Below are 10,058 nucleotides of genomic sequence, written 5' to 3'. Positions count from 1 at the left end.
TGTCCAAGGCATTATAATTGGGTCTTTCGGCTTGTGATTATCTTATCCTATCCATAGAAATTGAACCGATGTATGTTGTGTTTCGGTTACATACATCATCTCTTTCATATTATGTGGGACCTACGCAATGTGAGAGATGTTGATTATAGCTAATACATGAGATACCACCTCCAAGCTCTCAGTTTGGGATATCAAAGTAGCACATAAATGCTAGACCTATAAAAGCCAGTTTAAATCAATGTGCTTATAGAAGTGGATGATAAAGACTAGACCTAAATTCAAATTTAAAATCGCAACACGTGCGATACACCATTTGACCCAAAGATCTCAAAAAAAGTCATTTTAGAGCATTTTCATTAACAATGTTAAATACTATAAATGCTAAATTAAGCACAAAAAAGCAAGCTCCAATAAACATGCTCAACTTAAAAAAAATACCAATCCAACTTCAGTGAGTTTTCAAAGATTTGAAAGCTCAATGTAGCTCTAATCTTAAAAAAAAAAAATTATTATTTTTAATGTTTGTGGTGGAAAAGGCGGTTTGTGTAGTTTTTTTATATTATTTTAATGAGTAGTTTATATTATTTTAAATGAAATGGTAAAAAAAATAGAACTTTTGATGTTGAGTGTATTGTAAAATAAATTGTTAAAATTGATAAAGTGGCCTTTTGAAATGCTAAATGTTAAAATTTTTGAGAGCTTTGATGGGAATGCTCTTATAAGCTGCTAGAACTAACTTATATTCTTACACATATTTCTACATATTTGTGAAAATATAAAATGTAAATTAAAACTTGTAGCTCTGTTGGCATTTTAACTATCAAATTATTAATATCATTGCTAGCTTAACTGACAAATTTTATTGTGTTTTTAGTAACGATATTTAGGATTCAAATTTTTTCATTAAAAAAAAAAAAAGCTTACCTATCTCATTTATTGTGATATTTTAAAAAATATTTATTATCGAGAAGGCCAATGATTAAACATGTCACTTGACCGAAGACCCCATTATTTTATACTATTTTTATGACTTGACCTCGCAATCAATTCAAGTGACAATGATTTATGCTTTAAATTCTACGTTCATGAAAGGGTTGGCCGACGCGAATTTTTTCCCCTCTTGCCTTGATGAACTGGTATGATTTGAAACCATGACTTAGTTTCTCTCGAGTCTCCCTCTCTTTTAAAGTATGACAAATGGTAAGGCTTCATAAATTACTCGATGGGTTTCTATCATTATTCATTTGATAGAAACCATTACCAATCCCCAAAAAGTTTTGACTCTCTCGTACTATTCCTATATTTTTTTTATTTAATGAAATCTTGATTATTCCCATCAAAAAATTAAATAGTGAGAGAGTCCTAACGTGAGTTTCTCTTTTTTCCTTAATCTTAATTTTTTTTAGGTGAGTTTTTTTTTTGAAACCTAAAGTGAGTCCCTTTTAAAAAAAAAAAAAAAAAAAAAAATCTAATGTGTGGTCTATTTTTAAACTGAATAGTGAAGTCCTAATAAGAGTTTTTTTCCCCTTAATTCTAAAGTGTTTTTTTTTTTGGTCTTTTTTTTGAAACCTAAAGTGAGTCATTTAAAAAAAAAAAAAAAAATCTAACGTGAGGTCTAATTAAAAAAAATTATAATTAATTTTTAATTATAATTCTAATGTAAGTCTTTCAAAAAGTCAAAAATTTCAATTTTATATTATATATAGATAATAATAATGATGTGACAAGTTCTAAGGATATGAGAATGCAATTTGTGGACTCAGCAGTACCTTCAGGAGTATCATGAGGCAACTTGGGTGACTGATACACCAGTGATACCTCAAGTGGATGGGTGGTCACCTCCGTCAAGGTCGAGATACAAAATCAATGTAGACGGTGCGGATTTCTCAGCCCAAAAATTTGCTGGAGTGGGAGTATGATCAGAGATTCCGAGGGTTAGGTAATTGCGGCTTTGAGTAAGAAAATCAATGCTCCTTTGGATGTGTTGGAAGTGGAAGCCAAGGCGGTTGAAGTGGGTCTGGAGTTCGCTAGGGACATTGGCCTTTAGGATGTTATTCTTGAGGGTGATTCCTTGGTGCTTTATAATGCTCTTTGTGGTTTATCTGTTCCACCTTCCACGATAGTTGCTGTAGTTAGAGGTATGTTAATGTCCTGTGGGTCTATAGGAAGGGTTGATTTTTCTCATGTTAAGAGGCAAGGTAATAGACTTGCTCATTTGTTAGCAAAACATGCGTGAGGTATTGTGAATTATTTGACTTGGATAGAAGATAATCTTGCCTTTTAGAGCAAGCTCTCCTCCATGACGTAGCTTTTCTTTGAGTTTTTAATAAAAGTTTTAGTCTTACCATCAAAAAAAAGAAAAGAAAAAGATAACATAGATTAGATTGGTAGTGGATTGTAGATTTAATTGCAGTTGAGTATTATTTGAAGTTATCACCATAGAATAGTCTATATCGAAATTTGTTACGTGGAACCAATGATACGAAATAAAATTTTTTTTCTAAACCATTATATTGAATAAAAAATTACTTATTTTCATTCATTTTTAAGTTATACATTTTTTTTTAAAGTTAAGTCACAAACCTTTAAGTAAAATAAGTACTTTTAATTTTTATTTAATTGTTCCATAGATCGCACAGCAGATTATCGACTAGTTTTATACTATTTTTATGACTTGACCTCAAAATCAATTCAAGTGACAATGATTTATGCTTTAAATTCTACGTTCATGAAAACGTTGGCCGACACGAATTTTTCCCCCTCTTGCCTTGATGAACTGGTATGATTTGAAACCATGAATTAGTTTCTCTCGAGTCTCCCTCTCTTTTAAAGTATGACAAATGGTATGGCTTCATAAATTACTCGATGGGTTTCTATCATTATTCATTTGTTAGAAGCCATTACCAATCCCCAAAAAGTTTTGACTCTCTCTGACTATTCCTACCTTTTTTTTATTTGATGAAATCTGACTATTCCTATCTTTAACACAAATAAAAGCATCTTTGAATGACATAAACTTTTCCAAAAGCCAATAGCAATAAAAGGAGAGATTTACTTTTTCTTTTTTATTTCCAGAATCGTACAATTATGCTTTTGATAATTTGTCCTTTTTATACTTTGTTCCTATTAATTAAGATGTAAAATTGGACCCAGACAATCTCTATATATATCGTGGCAACACTTCATGGACTCTCTAAAATAGTTGCATGATAAGTGAGATGTCATTTTACCTCATGTTTAGCAAAGATGCTCAATTAAAGAGTGCATCTGTACGTGAAGTCAAGTCTAGATATCCTCCTTTCTAAAAAAAAAGTCTAGATATCCTCCTTTCTTTTTAACATTTTCATTTTGTCCTTCTTTTGCTTCACCAAGATCAAGGTTTTTTTTTTTTTTTTTTTTCCCTCTCTCTCTCTCTGGTTTGTACCATGTGTTCCACCTCAGCTAGAATTAATCTTTTTGCTTGATAATTATTTCAAAACAAAAATGCAAGCGAACTTTAACAATGTAATTGTATTCTGGTAAGCTAGGAAGTATAGAGCCGAAATGAGACACATCAATCTAACAGTTCTTAAAAATTTAGAATATGATACGGTGTAGATAAAGCAATTAATAAATTTGTATTTTTAAGTATGTGGTTGTTTATGTTTAAGTTTTCTAACAGTTATTAGAATCTTTAAAAATATAAACAATCAAAAGATTTTTTTTAATAAATTATATTTTTCCTCCTAGAACATTGAGGACATGCACGAGGACATGCACAATGTTCTTGACGTGTCTTTATCTAACTCGGACACATTGAATATTTTGAAGTGTTCATGCTTCTTAGTTGGTGAAATTAATTATTTAATTAATATTTAAATACTCTCTCATGTGTCGGTTTAGACTCCCTTTTGATAAGTATGACCTAACATATGGAATTTTAACTTTTTATTTATTTAACTAATAATAATAATAATAATAATAATAATAATAATAATAATAATAATAATTATTATTATTATTATTATTATTATTATTATTATTATTTAATCATCATTAATCATGAACTAATGGAAACACAATTAAGCTTAATGCAACATTACTCTTTTGTACTTCTACACTTAACCATTACCATCTCTACTAGCACCATTGCCTACCACAAACAATCCTCTAATGACTATGCTCATCATTCTCAATCTTCTTAGCAACAATATTGTGACCATGGCTGCTAGCATTTTCACAACCTAATCAACAACTCTTTCTCCAACAACACTGCTTCTACCCATTCTTTATTTTCCCTTCTACTTATTACAATTTGCTTTTAATTGCTGTGGATTAATGCATGCCCATCATCTCCACTACTATAACCATATTGATTGCACCATCATCATCTCTAGCTACGCGGCATTTGCATTAATTGCTTATAGGAGAAATTTTAGAAAAGCTTTTCTGATAAACAGTTTAGAGTAATTATGAAAGAAGAAAGTAAAAAGTTGTTTTGAAAAAGTAGGGTAAATTACAACGAGTGGTTTAATTAAAATTTAAGTTGCCTACCTGTGGTTTAAAATTTAACATTTTACGTACCTGAGGTTTGACCAAAATTTAAATTGTCTACACGTAGTTTGAAATTCCATGATGCAAGTGTTCAGATAGATAATTTTAGATCTTGTATTTTTATGTTTTTTGTGTTTTTAGAGGAATGAAATATAAAAGTGGAGCAAAATTATATATTTAATTCTGTTTTTAACAAATGTGAGTTATAGAAATCTAAATGAAGTAATCTCAGGTGGGTAAAACGTTAAATTTCAAATCATAAATAAATAATTTAAATTTTGACCAAATTACATGCGGCTAAATTGTAATTTGTCCGAAAAAGTATTATTAAAAGCATTGTCAAATGTAGCGTGATACATTTTACCATGAGGAGTGAACATGCAAATTGTAATGTGTGTGAATGAACGTACACTTGCTGAAATGATAAGATCATGATTCTCGAAAAAAGAAAAAGAAATGATAAGATCATTGGATGGGATGTGTTCTAGATGCTATACAACGAATGGTCTATATCCCTATAATTTTATTATTTCCTTTTCCGTAATTAATTCAAGCTGTCAAGGATATTATTTTTTTCCCCAATTATCTCACAAACAAAATGATCCTTATATTCTTCTCAAAAAAAAAATCCTTATAGTTTCATTTATATCAAAATTTCTCCAAGCTTTTTATTGAATATGATTTTTGTTTTTGATAAAAGGAGTACCACTTTATAATTTATTGAATTATAAATGACATTTCATGATAAATGACATTTCATGAGTTCAATCACTTTATTTACATATCCAGATGAAGTCGTTCTTATTCTTATATTCTGAATTATAGTAATTTTATATAACGTTTAATTTTAAAAAAGAAAAAGAAAAAGAAAAAGAATAAAAATATTAATGTATAAGATAGATATAATATGAGATACTAAGAAATTCGGCCATCCAAATGCTACCTCAAAGTCAATTATTGACTTGTATAGCCTGAAAAGATAATGGAAAAACCACCAATATTTAAACCAACCAAGGTCAAATTGTAATAATTTCATACCAAACGAAGAACACCAAAAACTGTTTGCAATCTCCTAATATTCAAATTAAATTAAACCAACCAAGGTCAATTATTGACTTGTATAGCCAGAAAGGATTCTCCAAAAAAGAAAAGAAAAAGCTATAAAATGATTACATTCACTATTTTTGTGCATGTAAATAATTATAAATGATTATAATGGAAAAAATGATGAGGATAATTCTGACCATTCAAGAATAAAGGGGAGTATAATAATCATCACACTGACATAGCATTTTATTGGCAAACAACTAATCATTTGTAATCCTATAATTCCAGCTATCAAGCTTTTTATATATAAGAAATTAAAAGAAAGAGAAAGATTTATGGACTACGTAAGAGTTGTGAACTGCCTCTTAACTTCGGTTTCCACCTTTGCTGTGGAAGGGAATTACTGATAGGATTGGTTCCTGAGTGCACTTCATGCAACACTTTCCTTTTGACATGATCATCTTCAAGAAATATTGACTGAAAAAAGTAAAGGAAGAAGAGAATAAGATAGAGACATTGATCATATAGAAAACAAATTAGAATATAAAATGGAAAAAAAAGGAAAGAAAGACCATTGATGCTTACCGATTCTCTCACTTTGTTAAGTTCAGCATCTAAAGATGATACACAGTTAGTAACCAGAGAAAAATACAAAGAGACACAATGAGAGAGAGAGAGAGAGAGAGAGAGAGAGAGAGATTACCTTCAAGTTTTCTCATGGCAAAGTCTGAATGAGGAAGGGAGACTAGAAGTATGATGAGAAAAGATACAATGAAATTCATATTTTGTACCATGAGGAAGGAAAACATTCATGTCTGATCAAGGGTTATAGATTATAGTACTGATGTCGGAATTAAAAAAAAGAAAAATAGAGAGAGAGTGAGAGTCTCAATAGAGAGGAACAGAGAAGGGTCCAAGTGACATGGGTTTCAAGACAACAAATGGACAGTGTCTTAGTGAGGGAAGAGTTACACAAGCCTGGTCTATATTTGACACAAAAACATAGTTTTAGTTGTGGTAATAATTATTGCCATTGATTGTATGCTTTATCTCAGCTGCTTCACTATCAATCTCAAGTAACATGTGATGGAGAGGAGGGTGAAGCATCATTTTGTTAACAGTATTTAAGGGACTTTTGAGAAGTCAAGTACATCAGCATATACATATATGGGCATTATTTCTCATAAAATCTTTTTTACTTTTATTTTTTTCCCATAATAGTCTTATGCGGCAATTGGCCAACAGCACCTTTAAGAGTAAAGCTAATGCTAGTCAAAATGAATGTTATTTAGAGTAGACAGACTCTACAATATATTGTCCTTTAATTATTGATTCAAATGCAACATTAGTACCTCAAAAATTATTGTTTTACCTTTAATGGTACTCAAAGTTGGTAGAAATCAAGTTGGACAAACACTTTGATAAGCACGTCTTATTTAAAATATCTTTAGGCATCAATTAAATTATAAGACTCTTGAGATCAAGGTAATCAAAAAATTTCACACTGGATAGATATAAAATAAAAAAATTTCATAAAAGTACTAAAAAATATTAACTTTGATCTAGTTTATTTAAATACTAGACCATCTGATCAAAGTAAATATGAGTTTATCTTGCAAAGGGTGAAATTCCATTTATTTTGATTATTCATGCATCAAAATTAGCTTTAAATCGAGCAAGACATCTTAAAAACAAGTGGGTAATTTAGCCAATACTACATTATTTTAAACTAGTGTTAGATAAGTTTGACCTTAGTTTGACCATGGTCAAATTAGGATCAAACATTGTTGGATTTGGGCAAATGAGAAGATGTTGGGGAGAGTATTGCACAAGCTTTAATTTGAGGGGTCGGTTATGAAATTTCACAATATATGCTTGAACTCACAAAGAAGTAGAAAGTGGGATTTTTTTTTCTTGAAAATGGTTTAAGGTACCACTTTCATGTGCTTGTAACTAATCAAATAGGAAGCCAAAAGAAACAAAATAGATAAGGTAAAAAAAATTGAAATTGCAAGATTTCCAAAGACACCTAATTTGAGCAAAACCGGGATTGGGAAGGTCACGATCCAAATGGCTGAAAGTGGGAAGATTGCCTGCTTCTGAAAGTCAATTGCACAGAAGTTCAAATCATGCAAACTTGATTTCATTGGAAAGAAGTCTTCAGTAAATTTCCAACAGTAACAACAATGCACAAAACGAAGATCTAAAAGGCTGCCAAAAGTTGGAAGTTAACTGATTGACTGAAGATCAAAATGTACAAAACCAAGAATTGAGTCGCATGGAGCAGGAAGGCTCTTGGGCGGCATTTTTCGAAACTAAGAAATATATCATACAAAACCATGGTCCTGCATCAAATAAACACAAACCTACCAGCCCAACTTATGAATTCAGACAACTTTAATATGTACATGATACTCAAAAAGCTAAAGAGAGAGACACAGAAAACTAGGATCTTCTCCGTGAACCAGATTATAAGTGCTCTTATATGGCGGTGGTTTGCTGATATTGGAAACTTCAAGGAACTTGCTATTGGAACCACTAGTTTGCAACCTTTTGGATTTAGGAGCTTCTTTATTTTTAAGCATACCACTGTTGATGGAATCCTCCACTTGCATGCCCACTGCTATTAATTTTTTTGAAGTTTGGACAATAATGGGAAAATAGATGATTGTGATAGCTGGGCAGAAGATTCTTTATAATCATCTAAATTTGTTCTTTTTCACTAGTTCTTACAGTCATTTGGGTAGTCTGCCCTCCATCTACTAATGAAAGCTAAAAATGTCTCATGTGTATCTTGTTCGGTAGTCTTTAGGCCCCTTTGAGTAATATTGTAACCATAGTATTATAGCAATATTGCTTAGCAAGCTCTATGTAGATGTATTCCTAATTTCTTGTCCTCAAATCTTCAAAAGTTAATGTTAGGTTTTAGTGGTGGAAAATTCCATGATGTGAAAATACTGTTTGCGTTGTCATGTTAAATATCAAGTACAAGATTAAGTGTTCAAGATTCAGCTTAAGAGAAGACAATTTTTGTAATCTCTACTAACCTTTGATCGAGGCTCGACACACTCTCGATTGATCGAGAATAGCATCTCAAAATAATAAGATAGAAGAAGATTCTATAATCTTGATTGACTGTTGATTGATCAAAAAATTAGTGTTTTCTTGAGCGTTTTATTTGAAGTAGGTTGTGTTTTACTAAACACTATTTTGGTAACATATAAAGGCTTGTTATACTAGACTTTATACAACTGTGAGGTAGATTTTTTAGAGTTATATATATATAAAGTTGAAACATGACATTTATTGTTGTTATACTCTTGTTTAGCCACATCAGGGTAGCATTTCTGTCTATTTAGGTCCAATTTGGTCCATTCCATCCACTATAGTCTACTTTGATCCATTCGGTCCAAATTGATCAAATTATATCCCATTTTGTCCATTCAGTCCACTTCGGTCAATTTAGCCCACATTTTCAAGTCTTAATCCTTAAGTTTCTGAAAGACCTTTCTTTGAGGCATATAAAGCTCATGGAAATCCTCGGTGAACTAGATTAAATGATCTCGTATGGTTGTAGTAATTTGTTGATGTTGAATACTTCAGGAGACTTCTCGTTGGAACCTTTAGAATTTAAGAGCTTCTTCATTATTTAGTATATCATTGCTGATGACATTCTCCACTTGTGTGCTAACTGCGAGTAATGCTTTAAAGTGAGGCAAAGTAATGGGCAAATATATGCTTGATAATTGGGTAGAAGATTATTTACAATCATCAGAATTTGTTTTTCTCCATTAGGTCTTATAGTCATTTGGGCAGCCTTTGCTCTCCATCTACTAATGAAAGCTGAAAAGGTCTCCTTTGTATGTGGTTTAGTAGCCTCTAGGCCCCTTCGAGTAATATTAACCTCAGTATTATGGTGATATTGCCTAACAACTCTTCATTGGGCCCTAGTGGCTGAAGAGCTCTCACATACATCTTCAAATGGGTTGTTTGACAATCCCTTCTGTCAAACTTATACAGAAAATGTATTTTGAGCATTGGAGTTTGGAGCACACGAGCATTTGAGAATAGGGATAGACTTTGTTGGTCTAAATCCTTATTAAATCTTTGGGCCTTTTCACCATTTGTTTAATATTCTCCATTCTTTCTATTAGCTTCTTTTTAATGTCATATAGAGATTGGCAAGGATTAGGGTTGACTTCCTCTTTATTGAGAAACAGAGAAAATTCTAGAAGAAAAGATTGTATTGAATAAATTGAATGTACAAACTACTATACTAACATATATGGGCACAGAGGGACCAAAACTAACTAACTAACTGTCCCTCCAATAATAACAAACTAACCAACTACTACACGTGTAAATTACATGCTTAACTTTTATATACAAAGAAAAACTACTTGTCGTTTATGCCATCTATTGCTCTTAGCTGAATCTATCGTTTAACTACCAGATTGCTTCTTCTCTTTGCTCTTCTT

The 10,058-nt window shown here is 31.3% G+C and overlaps 1 long non-coding RNA gene across 1 annotated transcript; it reads right to left on the bottom strand.

The window, feature by feature from the left end:
• Positions 1–5,791: 5,791 nt before the first annotated feature.
• Positions 5,792–6,442, bottom strand: LOC142614616 (uncharacterized). The gene is made up of 3 exons (XR_012840483.1): positions 6,284–6,442; positions 6,166–6,194; positions 5,792–6,057 (listed from the first exon to the last, which is right to left on the bottom strand). It is a non-coding gene; the product is annotated as an uncharacterized LOC142614616 (long non-coding RNA).
• Positions 6,443–10,058: the final 3,616 nt, after the last annotated feature.

The sequence above is a fragment of the Castanea sativa genome, chromosome 11, assembly GCF_040712315.1.
Source record: "Castanea sativa cultivar Marrone di Chiusa Pesio chromosome 11, ASM4071231v1".
Taxonomy (NCBI): Eukaryota; Viridiplantae; Streptophyta; class Magnoliopsida; order Fagales; family Fagaceae; genus Castanea; species Castanea sativa.
The sequence above is the reverse complement of the archived record's forward strand: the minus strand, read 5'-3'. Positions and strand labels throughout refer to the sequence as shown.